Source organism: Apium graveolens, unplaced genomic scaffold (genome assembly GCF_009905375.1).
Source record: "Apium graveolens cultivar Ventura unplaced genomic scaffold, ASM990537v1 ctg8749, whole genome shotgun sequence".
Taxonomy (NCBI): domain Eukaryota; kingdom Viridiplantae; phylum Streptophyta; class Magnoliopsida; order Apiales; family Apiaceae; genus Apium; species Apium graveolens.
In genome coordinates this window covers 102,376-120,624 of record NW_027421439.1, presented here as the reverse complement: position 1 = coordinate 120,624, position 18,249 = coordinate 102,376, and the positions used below count along the sequence as shown (strand labels likewise).

At 38.9% G+C, this 18,249-nt stretch overlaps 1 non-coding gene across 1 annotated transcript; it reads left to right on the top strand.

The window, feature by feature from the left end:
- Positions 1 to 13,089: 13,089 nt before the first annotated feature.
- On the top strand, positions 13,090 to 13,196 carry LOC141705296 (small nucleolar RNA R71). Its single transcript, XR_012568287.1, has one exon. It is a non-coding gene; the product is annotated as a small nucleolar RNA R71 (small nucleolar RNA).
- The last annotated feature ends 5,053 nt before the right edge of the window (positions 13,197 to 18,249 follow it).

Genomic DNA, 18,249 nt, shown 5'->3' with positions numbered 1-18,249 from the left:
AGCCGAGGGTACTCGAGTGACTTAAGAGAATCAGTAAGCGCAAAGCGAGTGTTAGAGTCTAATTTGGTTAAAGTATAGATTTACAAGTGACTTTGGTTTAATTCCAACTCACATGTTGTTTATAGGTTACCAGACTCGCCCCGAGCCATTTGTAACCCTCAGTCGCTCGGGCAAATTTTATACCCGTTATACTGTTGTTGTGATGTATGTGTGTATATGCATGATCTTGCGATAAATGCTATTTATTATTAGCAAATTCTTGCGATATATTGTAGCATGTGATATGGTATATATGCATGCATGTTTCATATTCTTGATTTATATATATGTTGGTTCAATTGCTTATAAAGTTGCATAATACCTATGCTAGAGATAAGCAGTAGTTGTGTATACCCTTAGTATAGGGACCCAAAGGTGAAAACATTTTCTAAAACCGGGAGTCGGGGATCCCGAGTAGATTTTATATATATATATTTATTTATATATATGGTTATAGTTTTCAAAACTATTAATCGAATAAGGTTTATTCGATAACTTTATATTATTTAATGAATATTATTTTGAATACTCATTCGAGGGCTTATGACTCAGCTTATTTTATTAATTGAATATTATTTGAATATTCATTCGAGGACTTATGACTCACTTTATATTATTTATTGAATATTATTTTGAATATTCATTCGAGGATTTATGACTCCGATTCTTTATATAATTATTATTCTTTATTTTATTAAAGAATAATGTGTCGATAATCAAACTTACTTTTGATTATTCAATTAAAGATATTACTTTCGTATAAGTATATCTTTGGTTATTTAATAATCATTGCAAGTATAAGTTTTAAAACATCTACTTCAATTATTTTTATAAAGATTATTCTTTATGGGAATATTATTTAAATAATAATATTCAGATATATTTTTATATATTGGGACTGATTTATTTTATTAAATCAGCATCACTCTGAACATTCTTAAAAATATTTTGCGAGTCTTCAAAATGATTTTTAAAAGTTAGAGCGGATTCCAAAACTCATTTTTATATTTAAGATCCTCCTTTCGAAGGGGATTTAAATACTCGCTCAAAACCTGAGGGATCCGGCTCTGTGGTGTGTTTTATATTCGCAACAAGGTTGTTGTCTTGATAAAAGAATTTTGATTACTTACCCAACACTCGGGAAGTAAAATTCTTGGAACAAGTTAATCCATTAACAGGCATCGCCTGGGAAATATCGGTGAGTTTTCCTTTCCAACTAGATACGACTTCTTGGTGGAGCCGTATCAACAAGTTTCTACTTGGGGAAAAGGGGGGACGAGCTTTACGTTTTAGAGTCATGGATTTCATCTGAACTAGGAGTGGCGTAAGTGGTCGAGTGGCGTCGGCCTAACCTTATTATATTGGCCCAAATGGCCTGGAAGTTCCGCTAAGGCGGTCCATTCCTTAGGAGTCCAGTGTTCGGTTGACAAGTAAATCCGACAGGTTCTCCTCTACATGTAGAAAATGGTGGGGTTGTACTACTGCGACTGATCATCGTAAGTGGTCTTCCTGGCGCGACAAACGCCCGTAATGAGTTCATCATCCAGTTGGATAATTCTGCAACACTACCCGTAGCATTTCGATCGAAAGGCTACGAATGGGTGGTTGCCGAAGCATTGACAGGGTCAAACAGTTTTATTGGTATTTACATTGAATGAAGTATCTCGTAACTTCATTTCTTTTAAAAATATTTCAAAGATTGAATATATTCAAGTTTTAATTTATGGTCTCATCTATGGGATGACCTCTTGAATCTTATTATACTTTGAACAGTAGTAGTTCAAGTAGATTTCTAAAAATGGTATAAGTATAGTGAAGTAATTGGTAACTTCATCTTCTTTTAAACTTATATCCAGTAAGTAATTACCTTACACATGATAAAGGATTCTAGTAAGTATCCATTCAGATACTTGTATTATTATTAACACTATATATTATCTTGCGAGCTGTAATGCTCACTCTTGCTTCATTTCTTCATCACACAACAACAGTTAGGAAAGATGGCCAGGCTCTAGCAGACCCAGCGCAAGAGCGTGGGAAGCGCCCCGCGCCTTCCCGTTGAGATCGTAGCTGCTATAGCTGCAGAGGTAGATCTATCTGTAGATCAGACATTCTACTTTTGGGAACCAAATATTGTATAATTATAACTTGTGGCAGATAGTGGCAATTAACTGTAAATTTATCAAGTAATCATTTTGGGTTGTAATAACTTTTAAACTGTGGATTCAAAGACTTGTACTTATTTCAATTTCATCTCTGAGACTATAACGAGTTGTGGTGTGTGTTAGTGTGGGGTCACAGCATAAGGTTAATTATTATTAGTTAAGTGAAGTGGTATTGTGGAAAGAAAGACCGTGACGGCTCGGATCCCTGACCCCGGATCTGGGGGTGTTACAGAAATAGTATCAGAGCTAAGCGTTATAAACCTCAGAGATGATGCAACAATATAATAACAAACTCACAAAGATAATAAGAACTCTTGCCAAGTTCATGGTCGGACTACTTAAAGTAGCGTTGACAGTTAAAACCCTTACGGGAACCCTTATAAGTATCATGATAGTAACTTAGCTCGTTTAATGTATAGGTGCATGAGATAGAGGACCCTGAGATGTTCGAGCGTGAGCATGATGAGGCACTGCTAGATGTCGAGGATCAGGAGGAGCCTGAGATGGAGGAGGATGAGGAGGACCCCACAGAGGAGTTAGAGATAGAGGTCATTACTATTTCAGATGAGGAGGACCCGGATGAGGTCCCAGTAGCTGAGGAGCGTGTCGGACCTATGGTAGTGTAAACTAGTACCCCTTTACCCACACTCCCAGTGGTCAGAGCTCCTACCCCTCCACCACTATCTTGGAGCCCCTATGATGACAGCTCTGAGACTGATACTCCTAAGCCTAGGCATACCGAGGAGGCACCCCCAGCGGCTCCGGATTCACCACCTCTCGACCCTGCCCATAGGCAGTCTTTGTTAGCCCACGTCTATGTTCAGGATGTACTGAGGACCCGAGTGGCCGTTGCTGAGGCCGGCTAGATGAGGTCAGGATGGAGTTGGATGCGGAGAGGGCGGGTAGGCGTACCCGAGCTTATGAGACTAGGGCTGCTATACCCCAATCCTTGAGGAGGGAGCTGACGGGGATAGAGCTCACATCTCGAGCGAGACTCAGATCGCTCCAGGGGGACAGGCATGGTAGGATCTCCAGGCGGCAGGCCGACTATATCTTCCGTTGTGCGATGGAAAGGGTATGGGAGCTGACCCGCTCCGGTGTGTGATTCAGGACTGACGATGGGATAGTCTAGTTGTCTAGTTAGTCGAGGCCTTACTAAGAGCCAATTTTCCGGGATAGTTGACTTGTATATAGCATCCCTTTTTCTGACTAGACAGATAGACTCTTGTGTATCACTTTTGGGACAGATGGCTGTAGCACTGTTGTACTTTTGACCAGATCAAACTATGTATTTCTCGCATTATGTATATATTTGTTTCCTTTCAGTTTAGTTCCTGAGTGACGAGATCACTATTTTTATCATTATTATTACTGCACTTCTTATTAGAACTGTCATAATATAATAAAATTGCGAGATACATTCTCCCCATTATAGAATTGTGCAAGGCACAATGTTGTGTATGATTGTGACCTAATGTTGAATTTCCCAATAATAATTTTTTTATCAGTATCATGCCGCCAAGAAAGATTGGAACTAGGGCGAACCCTGGATCTGAGGACCAGGGAAGCCATAACCAGGATGATAGGAACCAGGAACACAGTGAAGAGGAAGACGAGGATTATGTGGAATAGGATGACTCCCTGTATGAAGAGGAAGAGGAAACTATGATGTTGAGGGATTTGAGATAGAGGCTGAAGAAGGAGAAACTGAGGTTGAGCAACCAGTACCAAACCCAAGCATGGATCCCATGGGCCAGTTCATGCAACTACTAAGGCAGAACTTGGAACGTCAACCCAACCCACCCCCTCAAGGAAATAATAATGCTGTGGCAAACTCTTTCAGGGCTTTTAAGTCCCTTAAGCCCCCTGGGTTCCACGGATCAGCCGACCCAGTTGAGGCAAGGACATGGTTAAAGGAAATGGAGAAATCCTTTAAGATTTTGACTACCGATGAGGCACAGAAGACTGTATTTTCTACCTACCTTCTGAAAGGAGAGGCTAACTACTGGTGGGAGGCCAAGAAAAACATGGAGACAGATGCTATTATAACCTGGGAAAGATTCAGTCAGTTGTTTCTGGGAAAATATTTCCCGAGGTTTATGGAAAACCAGATGGAGCTCAAGTTCTTGGAGCTAAAGCAGAATAACTTATCTGTAGCAGAGTACGAAGCGAAATTTACTGAGTTATCAAGGTTTGTGCCGGAGTTTGTGAGCACCGAGGAAAAGAAAGCTAGGAGGTTTCAGTAGGGACTGAAACCGTGGATTCAGAATAGGGTGGCAATCCTTGAGCTTACGGATTATGCCACTCTGGTGTAAAAGGCAACAATTGTAGAAGCCGGAAGTGAACAGATGCAGAAGGAAAGAGAAAAGAAGGGAATAAAGAGAAAAAGTATGAGCATGGGTGGAGGTTCTGCAGGAAGGAGCTTCCCAACTAGATTTAATCGAGGAGCAGTGTCCCTACCGGGAAAGAACACTGGGTTTAAGCGGCCAATGAGTGTGAATGTGAGCCAGAGCGGCCAGAAGTCAAGAATGTCCTATTCCAACCAGTCTCGACCCCCATTGCCAGCCTGTAACACTTGTGGAAGAATGCATTCTGGGGAATGTAAGGGAAAGCCAGTAACCTGCTTTAAGTGTGGGCAAGTGGGCCATTATTCTCACAAATGCCGTTCATCAGCCCCTGCAGTCATTCCAACCACCACTTGTCATCAGTGTGGACGCCCGGGTCATTGGAAGAGGGAATGCCCAATGAACAAACCAGCAGCTTTAGGAGCCAGCAGGGCTACCTCCAATAAGCCACCTACTGCGAGGACTTTCAACATGACAGTCCAGGATGCTATGAAAGATTCAGATGTGATAGCAGGTACCCTTTCTCTAAATTCAGTCAGTGCAAACGTTTTATTTGATTCAGGAGCAACTAAATCTTTTATATCAAGGGACTTTGCGCGTAAATTAAGATTTAAAGCTGAACCCTTGATAGAGCCCTTACAAGTAGAAATAGCCAACCATGAAGTTATTCTTATTAATCTGATTCACCCCGCCTGTGAGTTAGGCATAGGGGGACAATCTTTCAGTGTTGATCTGATTCCTTTTAAGTTAGGGGAATTTGATATAATTTTGGGAATGGACTGGCTATCTAGCAATGATGCTCAGATAGACTATAAGGGGAAGAAAGTTAAGTTGAATATTCCAGGAAAGAAAGAAGTCATATTTAGGGGAAAGAGGCAGACGCAGAAATTTTTGACCATGGCCCAGGCCAGAAGGATGCTACAAAAACGAAACAAGGCTTACCTAGCCTATGTGGTAGACACGCAAAAGGAGGTGCCCAACTTACAAGATATTCCAGTTGTCAATGAATTTGAAGATGTATTCCCACAAGACCTTCCGGGATTACCACCCGATAGAGTGATTGAATTTGCTATTGAGTTGGCCCCAGGGACGGCGCCAGTTTCAAAAGCACCTTACCGGTTAGCCCCGTTAGAAATGAAGGAATTAGTTATCCAATTGCATGAACTCTTGGATAAGGGTATGATAAGACCCAGTGTGTCTCCATGGGGAGCACCAGTTTTATTTGTTAAAAAGAAAGATGGGAGCATGAGGCTGTGCATCGACTATCGAGAGTTGAACAAGCTAACCATAAAGAACAGGTACCCGTTACCTAGAATAGACGATCTGTTCGACCAGCTAAAGGATGCTGTTTATTTTTCCAAGATTGACCTGAGAACTGGATATCACCAACTAAAGATTAAACCCGAAGATATCCCCAAGACAGCGTTCCGTACCAGGTATGGGCATTATGAGTTCTTGGTAATGTCCTTTGGATTAACCAACGCCCCAGCGGCTTTCATGGATTTAATGAATAGAGTATTTAAGAAGTACTTGGACAAGTGTGTGATAGTTTTTATCGATGATATCTTAATCTACTCAAGGACTGAGGCAGGACATGCAGAGCATTTGAGGATAGCTCTAGGAATACTCAGAGAGGAACAGTTATATGCCAAATTCTCGAAGTGTGAATTCTGGCGGAATAAAGTACAGTTTTTAGGACATGTGATCAATAAAGAAGGAGTATTGGTCGACCCCTCCAAGATAGAGGCGGTCTCAAATTGGGAAAGGCCAACCACACCCACAGAGGTAAGGAGTTTCATAGGATTGGCCGGCTACTATCGTAGATTTGTACAGGACTTTGCAAAGATCGCAGCCCCTTTGACACGACTTACTCGTAAGACAGAGAAGTTTGAATGGACGGAGAAATGCGAGAACAGTTTTCAGGGATTAAAGAAAAGGTTGGTAACGGCCCCGGTGTTGGCATTGCCAGACGGAAAAGGAGATTTTGTGATATATAGTGACGTGTCACACAAAGGATTAGGGTGTGTGCTTATGCAGCACGGTAAAGTGATTGCGTATGCATCGAGACAACTGAAGGAATACGAGATTAGATATCCTACTCATGACCTTGAGCTCGCAACAATAGTTTTTGCCCTAAAAATTTGGAGGCACTACTTGTATGGAGAGAAGTGCGAGATTTTCACAGACCATAAGAGCCTCAAGTACATATTTACGTAGAAAGAGCTCAACATGCGCCAGAGGAGATGGTTAGAGCTAATCAAGGACTATGATTGTGAGATTCTCTATCACCCGGGGAAAGCCAACATGGTGGTTGATGCCCTTAGTAGAAAGGAAAGACTCAGAATGATAACGACTTCGGAAGAATTGATAAGGGATTTCGAAAGAATGGAAATAGAAGTAAAGGTAACCGGAACCGGAACTGAAAAGCTATTTGAGATATCAATGCAGCCAGATTTATTGGAAAAGATTAGATTATGCCAAGAAAAAATGATGAATGAGGGCAGAGAGTCAATGACTGGAGAAGAGATCCATACTGAGAGAGACAATAAGGGGATAATGAGGTATTCATACAGGATTTGGGTTCCAAATGTTCAAGAACTTAAAGCCGAGGTTTTGGATGAAAGCCATAGTTCAAGGTATTCCATTCACCCGGGAAGCACCAAGATGTATAGGGATTTGAAGGAATATTACTGGTGGCCCAACATGAAGAGGGATGTAGCAAAATGGGTAAGCAAATGTTTGACTTGCCAAAGAGTAAAGGCAGAGCACCAGAGACCCAGTGCACTTTTACGACCCCTGGAGATTCCCGAATGGAAATGGGAACAGATAGCGATGGATTTTGTTGTAGGCTTGCCAAGGACGAAAGCCAATCATGACGCCATATGGGTAATTATAGACCGACTGACAAAGTCAGCTCATTTCATTCCTATCAATGAGAGATACACAGTCGATAGACTGGTGGACATTTACCTTAAGGAAATAATGACGCGACACGGAGTCCCAGCGTCCATTGTCTCAGACCGAGACCCCAGATTCAACTCCAGATTTTGGAGGAGCTTTCAAGAATGTGCAGGGACCAAGTTAAATATGAGTACCGCGTACCATCCCCAGATGGATGGGCAGAGTGAAAGGACCATCCAGACACTAGAGGATATGTTGAGAGTCTGTGCAATAGACTTTAAAGGAAGTTGGGATGATCACTTGCCGTTGATCGAGTTTTCTTATAAAAATAGCTTTCATGCTAGCATCGGAATGCCGCCTTATGAGGCCCTGTACGGAAGAAGGTGTCGATCTCCCTTATACTGGGATGAAGTAGGGGAGTGGATGATGCTCGGACCCAAAGTGGTCCAAAGGACCAAAGACATAGTGGATCTTATCAGAAGGCGGCTTGTAGCAGCCCAAGACAGACAGAAGAAATATGCAGACCTAGCCCGAAAGGATAAGGAGTATGAAGTAGGGGACTTAGTACTACTAAAGGTATCCCCTTGGAAGGGATTAATGAGGTTCGGAAAGAAAGGAAAACTAAGCCCAAGGTACATTGGACCTTTTGAGATATTAAGACGGATTGGGAAGTTGGCTTACGAGCTAGCCTTACCCCCGAACCTACAACAAGTTCATAATGTGTTCCATGTGTCAATGCTAAGGAAGTATCATCGGGATGCCAGACACATAGTGGAGTACGAGCATGTGGATATGCAACCAGATCTGACTTACGTGAAGAAACCAGTAAAGATTATGGATAAGAAGGAGCAGGTGCTTCAGAACAAAGTGATCAAGCTAGTCAGAGTGCTATGGCAGAATCATAATGTGGAAGAATCAACTTGGGACTAGAGAGCGCAATGCTAGAAAAGTACCCCCAATTGTTTTCTATTTGATTCCGGGATGGAATCCTTTTAAGGAGGGGAGACTGTAATAACCCCAAAATTTTGAACTCTTTGTAACCCTTATGAATAGTGTTTTTGCTGATATTGCTAAATAAAAAAACTGTTCATGCCACACTATGTAGGGGTTCTGTTATGGATATTCTGAGATTTTATTGGTACTCTATAGGGTATATAAGTGTATGTAAAGATCGTCAGAATCCAATTCCGAACACTTTGATTTTTCCCGGAAATCCACTAGATACGGAAAGAATTGAGTATAAGGTAACAGAATAAAAAGGATTTAAATTAAAGGATTATAAGAGAGGATCATAAAAGGAATATAATATATTGAGAAAGGTTAAGGGAACCTAAGTAATAAGATCCCGGGTATGATCCCTCAAACGATAAATGAAACGAAAGTTAAGCGAACCGTATAACAAATCAGCGGTCATTAGGCAAACAATTAGGAAGTTAATCAAGGAGGTTAGGGATGATGAGGTCATCCAACCAATAAGAAGGGGGCAAGTAAGGGAAGATGACATCATAAGCATGACATAAGCATGACATAAGGGGAAGGAGATGTGGCTGGTTTATAACCACACAAAGACAAGGTTAATAAGGTAATTAACCAAAACTAATCAAAAGAAAATCAACCAACCAAAACAAAACAAAGAACACACAAAAATCATTTCATCTCTCCCACCTTGCTCTCGGCTTTTTCACATTTTAAAGAGAAGAATTTTCAAAATCCAAGTTCCAAACTTCCTAAATTGGTAAGATAATTCTCTAGTACTCCTTATGCATAGTTATGGCTATCTTATGAGTTTAAGCCTCCAATTCATTCTTAATCTTCTCCAAGAAATCAATGAAGAAGACAATGAATAGTGATTTCAAGGTTTTTAACTTGATTTTTCTTGTTTTTCCTTTAAGATCCAAGCATCTCTAAGATATCTCAAGGCTTCTTAAGGCTTCCTAGCTACTCACATCACTTCAAGGAAGGTATATCATCTCCAAACCCTAGCTTTACTTTGTATATTAGGATGATTTTGATAGTTATGGTAAAGAGTAGCTTGAAGCTTATTTGTTTAGAGTTTGGGTTGAAATGGTGGTGAATTGAATGTTGAAATCTTATGGCTTGGTTAAAGGGTTTAAGTATAGTTTAAATTCAAGTTTAAGAATAAGTATAATGGTTAATATTGAGTTGATTGGGGCTGTTGTAGTGTGATATGGATGGACTTTGGTTGTATGAATGGATTGGGGTTGTTTGGTGATTGTATTGAAATGGTATAAAATTGGGAAATCGCGTAAATATAGCCGTCGTAATGTCCGATTTACTTTAGACTGCTTTTGTTCATAACATTAGGACCCGAGAACTCCCTGCTAGGTTTTGACCATTTCCATGTTTAGATAGTTCATGTTACGAGCTTCGTTTTGATATGTGGTTCGTTTGATTACGATGTACGGTTTAGGAGAAACGGCCGTTTTAAGTAAAGACGTTTCGGGAACGAAACATTACCCCTCGCCTTACTTTGAAACATAGGTTAAAGACCTAAAAAGGGTTAACTAGTGTATGAAACAATTATGTTAAGTGTGTTAGGCAGTTTGTAAGACACTCGCGAAGGAATCGCCTTAAAACTCGTAATGGTTAAATTATTAAAAATGGTGGAGCCGAGGGTACTCGAGTGACTTAAGAGAATCAGTAAGCGCAAAGCGAGCGTTAGAGTCTAATTTGGTTAAAGTATAGATTTACAAGTGACTTTGGTTTAATTCCAACTCACATGTTGTTTATAGGTTACCAGACTCGCCCCGAGCCATTTGTAACCCTCAGTCGCTCAGGCAAGTTTTCTACCCGTTATACTGTTGTTGTGATGTATATGTGTATATGCATGATCTTGCGATAAATGCATATTTGTTATTAGCAAATTCTTGCGATATATTGTAGCATGTGATATGGTATATATGCATGCCTGTTTCATATTCTTGATTTATATATCTGTTGGTTCAATTGCTTATAAAGTTGCATAATACCTATGCTAGAGATAAGCAGTAGTTGTGTATACCCTTAGTATAGGGACCCAAAGGTGAAAACATTTTCTAAAACCGGGAGTCGAGGATCCCGAGTAGATTTTATATATATATTTATTTATTTATATATATATGGTTATAGTTTTCAGAACTATTAATCGAATAAGGTTTATTCGATAACTTTATATTATTTAATGAATATTATTTTGAATACTCATTCGAGGGCTTATGACTCAGCTTATTTTATTAATTGAATATTATTTGAATATTCATTCGAGGACTTATGACTCACTTTATATTATTTATTGAATATTATTTTGAATATTCATTCGAGGATTTATGACTCCGATTCTTTATATAATTATTATTCTTTATTTTATTAAAGAATAATGTGTCGATAATCAAACTTACTTTTGATTATTCAATTAAAGATATTACTTTCGTATAAGTATATCTTTGGTTATTTAATAATCATTGCAAGTATAAGTTTTAAAACATCTACTTCAATTATTTTTATAAAGATTATTCTTTATGGGAATATTATTTAAATAATAATATTCAGATATATTTTTATATATTGGGACTGATTTATTTTATTAAATCAGCATCACTCCGAACATTCTTAAAAATCTTTTGCGAGTCTTCAAAATGATTTTTAAAAGTTAGAGTGGATTCCAAAACTCATTTTTATATTTAAGATCCTCCTTTCGAAGGGGATTTAAATACTCGCTCAAAACCTGAGGGATCCGGCTCTGTGGTGTGTTTTATATTCGCAACAAGGTTATTGTCTGGATAAAAGAATTTTGATTACTTACCCAACACTCGGGAAGTAAAATTCTTGGAACAAGTTAATCCATTAACAGGCATCACCTGGGAAATATCGGTGAGTTTTCCTTTCCAACTAGATACGACTTCTTGGTGGAGCCGTATCAACAAGTTTCTACTTGGGGAAAAGGGGGGACGAGCTTTACGTTTCAGAGTCATGGATTTCATCTGAACTAGGAGTGGCGTAAGTGGTCGAGTGGCGCCGGCCCAGCCTTATTATATTGGCTCAAATGGCCTGGAAGTTCCGCTAAGGCGGTCCATTCCTTAGGAGTCCAGTGTTCGGTTGACAAGTAAATCCGGCAGGTTCTCCTCTACATGTAGAAAATGGTGGGCTTGTACTACTGCGACTGATCATCGTAAGTGGTCTTCCTGGCGCGACAAACGCCTGTAATGAGTTCATCATCCAGTTGGATAATTCTGCAACACTACCCGTAGCATTTCGATCGAAAGGCTACGAATGGGTGGTTGCCGAAGCATTGACAGGGTCAAACAGTTTTATTGGTATTTCCATTGAATGAAGTATCTCGTAACTTCATTTCTTTTAAAAATATTTCAAAGATTGAATATATTCAAGTTTTAATTTATGGTCTCATCTATGGGATGACCTCTTAAATCTTATTATACTTTGAACAGTAGTAGTTCAAGTAGATTTCTAAAAATGGTATAAGTATAGTGAAGTAATTGGTAACTTCATCTTCTTTTAAATTTATATCCAGTAAGTAATTACCTTACACATGATAAAGGATTCTAGTAAGTATCCATTCAGATACTTGTATTATTGTTAACACTATATATTATCTTGCGAGCTGTATTGCTCACTCTTGCTTCATTTCTTCATCACACAACAACAGTTAGGAAAGATGGCGAGGCTCAAGCAGACCCAGCGCAAGAGCGTGGGAAGCGCCCCGCGCCTTCCCGTTGAGATAGTAGCTGCTATAGCTGCAGAGGTAGATCTATCTGTAGATCAGACATTCTACTTTTGGGAACCAAATATTGTATAATTATAACTTGTGGCAGATAATGGCAATTAACTGTAAATTTATCAAGTAATCATTTTGGGTTGTAATAACTTTTAAACTGTGGATTCAAAGACTTGTACTTATTTCAATTTCATCTCTGAGACTATAACGAGTTGTGGTGTGTGTTAGTGTGGGGTCACAACATAAGGTTAATTATTATTAATTAAGTGAAGTGGTATTGTGGAAAGAAAGACCGTGACGGTTCGGATCCCTGACCCCGGATCTGGGGGTGTTACATGCATCATTAGTTTGTTGTTGAAGTTGGAGTTGTTGTCTTGGTGTAAATTGTTGCTGAAAACCAGGAGGGTTAAATAGCTTATTTGCAAACTGCTGGAACGGCTATGGCATCGCATTCTGATTGTTGCTCCAGCTGAAGTTAGGATGATTCCAGTTGTCAGGATAATAAGTGGCAGGAACTGGCTGCTGCGATCTCTGAAAGTTGCTCACAAACTGAGCTGAGTCACTAGATATAGCACATTGCTCTGTCGCATGCGGACCTGCACACAGCTCACAAACACTGGTTATCTGCTTAACACCATAGTTAGCCAGAGAATCGATCTTCATAGACAACGCCTTTAGTTGAGCAGTGATAGCCGTAGCTGTATCCACCTCAAGAACTCCTGCTACCTTGCCCTGTGGACATCTCTGGGCTGGATACTGATATTCATTAGCAGCCATCAGTTCAATTAGATCATAAGCTTCCTTATAGCTCTTTGCCCATAATGCTCCGCCTGATGCTACATCGAGCATGGGTCTGGACTGTGCCCCCAACCCATTGTCAAAATAAGTGATGATCATCCAATTAGGAATTCCATGATGAGGACACTTCCTAAGCATCTCCTTGTAGCGCTCCCAAGCTTCACATAGCGATTCTCCCGTTTGCTGCACAAAGTGAGTACTAGTGTTCCTCATTGCAGCTGTCTTCGCCATAGGGAAGAATTTAGTAAGGAATTTCTGAGCAAGATCCTCCCAAGTAGTAATCGAACCATCTGGTAGAGTGTGTAACCAGCTCTTAGCCTTGTCCCTCAGAGAGAATGGGAACAGTCTCAGCTTCACAGCATCTTCAGAAACACCGTTGAACTTGAAGGTGTCGCAGATCTCAATGAAATCCCTAATGTGCATATTGGGATCTTCCGTTGAAGAACCCCCAAACTGGATTTAATTCTGCACCCATTGAATTATGCCAGGCTTGATCTCAAAGGTATTAGCTATGATAGCTGGCCGGACAATGCTAGATTGAATGTCATTGATCTTGGGTTGAGAAAAGTCCATCAAGGCTTTCGTTCGTGCTGCTGGATCTCCCATTGTAATGAGTACCTGAAACACAAGCAAATAAACTGTGAAAGTAAAAGAATCCGAGTCAGTGAACTTTAACGACCACTGATGACAAGCACATAAACTAAAAATTAACACCGAGTCCTCGGCAGCAGCGCTAAAAACTTGTTAGGGTGAAAACACGAGCTAATATTCACGCAAGTATACGCGTTCGCAAGTAGTATAAAATATAAATCAGATTCGTTCCCACATAGACTGGTTTAGGTTAAGTTCAATTTATGCCCCTATGCAACAATGTATAGTTATCGCTCAATGCTAAGACAAATAACAAATTGGGTTTTATTAAACTAAGAGATTATACTAAATAACATTAACTAAGAGAATTGAGATTGAATTACTATGTATGACAAACATGGGATTCTAACTTCATTACTACTTCATTCAATAGCCTTTTCATTCTTAACCTTAACATGTGATGGTGATGACACTAATCAAATAACACGAAACTGATAAACGCCAACTTTCGTTGCACGATTACCATTCTACAGACATCCACAAAAGAGATAGAAGCTGAATAGGCACCAATTATATTGAGACCCTATATGTCTATAGAATTTGACAACATAACGGTTTAAGCATAAGTTATCTATCTTGATTACATAGGGCAAGTAAAACGGTTAAAGTTACCTACGAATCATGCATACACATACATGAACCTATGCTAGCATGGCAAGTTCTAAACATCTATATTCATTGTCGCTTCAATAGAGATTAACACACTATCTTATATGTTAGCTACGCATATAAGACGAATAAGCACAACCAATACTAGGATATCAATCAATCACCACACACCAAGATATCGAAACAAATCAATTATTGAAATTCATAAGTAAATCCGCTAGAACCCCATGACAACGATTAGCCCATAATCGAACTCATCGTCACCATGGGTTCCAATGAAAGCATGGTATAAACAAGGTCTTAATAAACTGAATAATAATTAAAGTACGAATAAACGAGATCTAGGTTCAACAAGAACAAAAACGAGCATCCAAAGTTACAACTTATTCAAAGAATTACAAGTTAAAAACAAGATCTTCTTTTTTGGAGTTGTTTTGTGCTTCTAGGTCTTCTCCTTGGTATCCCAATCTTCCCGGATGATGAAAAACCTTTTTTTTAAGTATATATACGCCCCTAGTGGACCTGGACCCTTAAAATCGTCAAATTCCACTCAAAAAGGTTTTTTTCAGCGAAATCAGCGACCAGCCGCGCCCTGAGCGGCCGCTCAGCTCCTGAGCGGGCGCTCAGCTACTGACTGGGAAAATTTCTGATGAATCTTGTTTTGGCCATAACTTGAGTTCTACTCGTCAGAATTAGGCGATTCAACTGCCCACGCGAAGCTATTGAGATTCTCTACAACTTGACAATGGCCTTGGCATCATATTTCCTTTAAAAGCTCTTTTCTTCATATAACTGATACCTGAAATGCAACAACACAAAAACACATCAAAATACCAACAACTTGAGTCCAAAACACCAATTTAAGCTTGTAATAAAGCATTCCAAGTGGATATAAAATCCACTTATCTATCTCCAATAATCAAGTCAGGTGTATGTTCTTTAGTCCACTTCCTTGCAGATGGAAGATTATCTCTAGAACTGGATGCTCCCCCATGATCCATGCTGTCTCCATCAACATTTTCTGATGCTCCCCCTGAAATTATGCTCTCTGAGTTGGATCCTTCAGAATTTGAGTTTTTAGAATTATCAGAATTTGGCCCATCAGAACTTGATGAATCAGAATTTGAGTTTCCAGAATTATCAGAACTTGCCCCATCTGAACTTGATGAATCAGAACTTGAAGAGCCTGTTCTTGGTTCTGATGCTTCTTGAGATGTGGTTGGATCTTCAATATGCTCCCCTGCACAGGTGCATTTTTCTTTGGCGTAGTTACCACAGTTTCAATAACATCAGAGTTTAACCCATCAGAGTTTGCAGTATCAGGATTTAGACTGTCGGATTTAGACTGTCGGGATTTACAGTGTCAGAATTTAAAACTTCATTCTCAAATCTCAGCTGATCATGATCATTGAAATCTTCAATTCCTGTAATCTTCTTATTATCAAAAGAGATATTGATAGATTCTATGACAACCCTTGTTCTTAAATTGTAGATTCTTGAAGGCTTTTTGGAAAATGGATATCCAACAAAAATTCCTTCATCAGCTTTTAGATCAAATTTATGTAGTTGTTCAGGATGAGTCTTAAGAACAAAACACTTGCATCCAAATACATGAAAATACTTCAGATTTGGCTTCTTTTTGTTCACCATCTCATATGGTGTCTTTTCATGCTTGTTGATAAGTGTTGTATTCTGAGTAAACAAGCAGTCTGCACAGCTTCAGCCCAAAAATAGGTTGGTAACTTTGCTTCATCAAGCATAGTTCGTGGAGCTTCAATAAGAGTTCTATTCTTTCTTTCAACAACTCCATTTTACTGTGGAGTTCCAGGAGCGGAAAATTCCCGCTTGATCCATGGTCTTTGTAGAACTCTTTCATAATCAAATTCTTGAACTCAGTGCCATTATCACTTCTTATGATTTTCACAGAGTCTTTAACCAATTTATCCAGTTGTTTGACATGATCAATCAAGATAGATGCAGTTTCACTTTTTGTGTGCAAGAAATACACCCATGTGTATCTGGTAAACTCATCTACTATGACCATAGCATATTTCTTCTTTGCAATAGACATGACATTCACTGGACCAAATAGATCAACATGTAGTAGGTGATAAGGCTCAAGAATTGAAGATTCGGTCTTGCTCTTGAATGAAGATTTTCTTTGTTTTTCCTTTTGACATGAATCACAAAGGCCATCAGGAGCAAATACTGATTTTGGCAGTCCTCTCACAAGATCTTTCTTGACTAGTTCATTTATATTGCTGAAATTAATGAGAGAGTTTCTTGTGCCAATCCCAGCTTTCTTCAATTGATGCTCTACTTAAAAGACAGATTGTAAAACCATCAGAACTTGTTTAAAGCTTGGCTTCATAAATGTTACTATGCCTGTATCTTTTCAGAACAACTTTTCCTGTAGATTTACTTACAACTTCACAGTGTTCTTCAAAGAAATCCACATGATAACCTCTGTCACAGATTTGATTCACACTCAGGAGATTGTGTTTAAGTCCTGAGACTAGAGCTACTTTTTCAATGATGACATTCCCAAGATTGATATTGCCATATCCCAGAATTTTTCCCATGTTGCCATCTCCATAAGAAACACCTGGGCCAGCTTTCTCCACAAAGTCTGATAACAGGGATTTATTTCCAGTCATATGTCCTGAACATCCACTGTCCAGAACTAGGATGTTTTTCATGTTGCCCTGCAATCACAAAGACCACTAATGATTAGTTTTAAGGACCCAGACTTGCTTGGATCCTTTGGCCTTATTAAGTTTGTTAACATTTGCAGCGGATTTAACATCAGAGTTTATGTTAACATTTTTCTTATCAGAATTTACAGTATCAGACTTTCCATCAGAACTTACACTAGAAGGAATAATGCTAACTTTCTTTAAAGAAGGTTTTTATTTGATAATAATCATAGTACAAACTATGATATTCCTTACAAGTATAAATGGAATGCCATAAACTACCACAATGAAAACAAGGATTTTGTGGCCTATATCTAACAGACTGACTCTTAACTCCTGATTTTGAAGGTATGGAGTTTATGTTTTTATTCTTCCTGCAAAAAGAGGCCAGATGGTTAGAATTTCCATAATTATAACATTTCTTTCTAGGAGCATTAGGAACAGGCTTATAATCATTGCTTTTATTCACACCTTCCTTTCGATTCCTATTTTTTCCTAGGTGGCTTTACCTTGTATACATTCTTAACATCATTCAGCTTATGCTTAAGCTGCTTCTTTGTCATTAAGCCTATGTTAAGTTCAGTTGGCTTATCCTGTTTTGGTTTGTCAGAAGTTAATTTCTCTTTAACTTCTAATTTATCAATATCAGACTTTACAACTAAAAACTTAACAGGATTTACCTTTGGCTTTTTTTTAACAACTATAGGCTCAATTTCTACAGTTCCTTTATTATTCTTATCATCTCCATAACCTAAGCCCTCTTTCCCATTTCCACTACTTAACAAATTCTGAGTTGTTCTTCCAGAGTTAGTCCAAGTCCTGATAATCTCTCTTTCCTTTTCTAACTCAGTTTTTAGAGATTCATTCGTTTTAAGCACTTCATCTCTAACATAGAAAGCATCATCTCTATCTTTCTAAGTATAATGGAACATAACTAACTCTTTTTCTAAATAATCATTCCTCTTTTTATAAGCAAGATTTTCAGAAGTTAATCTTTCACATGTTAAAGTTTGATCTCTATAACTAATGAACATGGTTTTAAGATATCTTCTCAACTTAGTAATATCATCAGTATGAAAAACATAAGTTATTTGAGGTACCTTTAACTCAACAGCTTCAGAACTGCTATCAGCATTTGCCATCAAGGCATAGTTTACCTCACTTTCAGAATCTGAAGTGTCTGTCTAGCTTTTCTTCTTTGTGACAAGAGCCTTGCATTTGTCACTTTTTCCTTTCTTGCAATCAGGAGATATGTGGCCTTTCTCACCATAATTGTAGCATTTAACATTTGAGTAATCTCCTATGTCAGACTT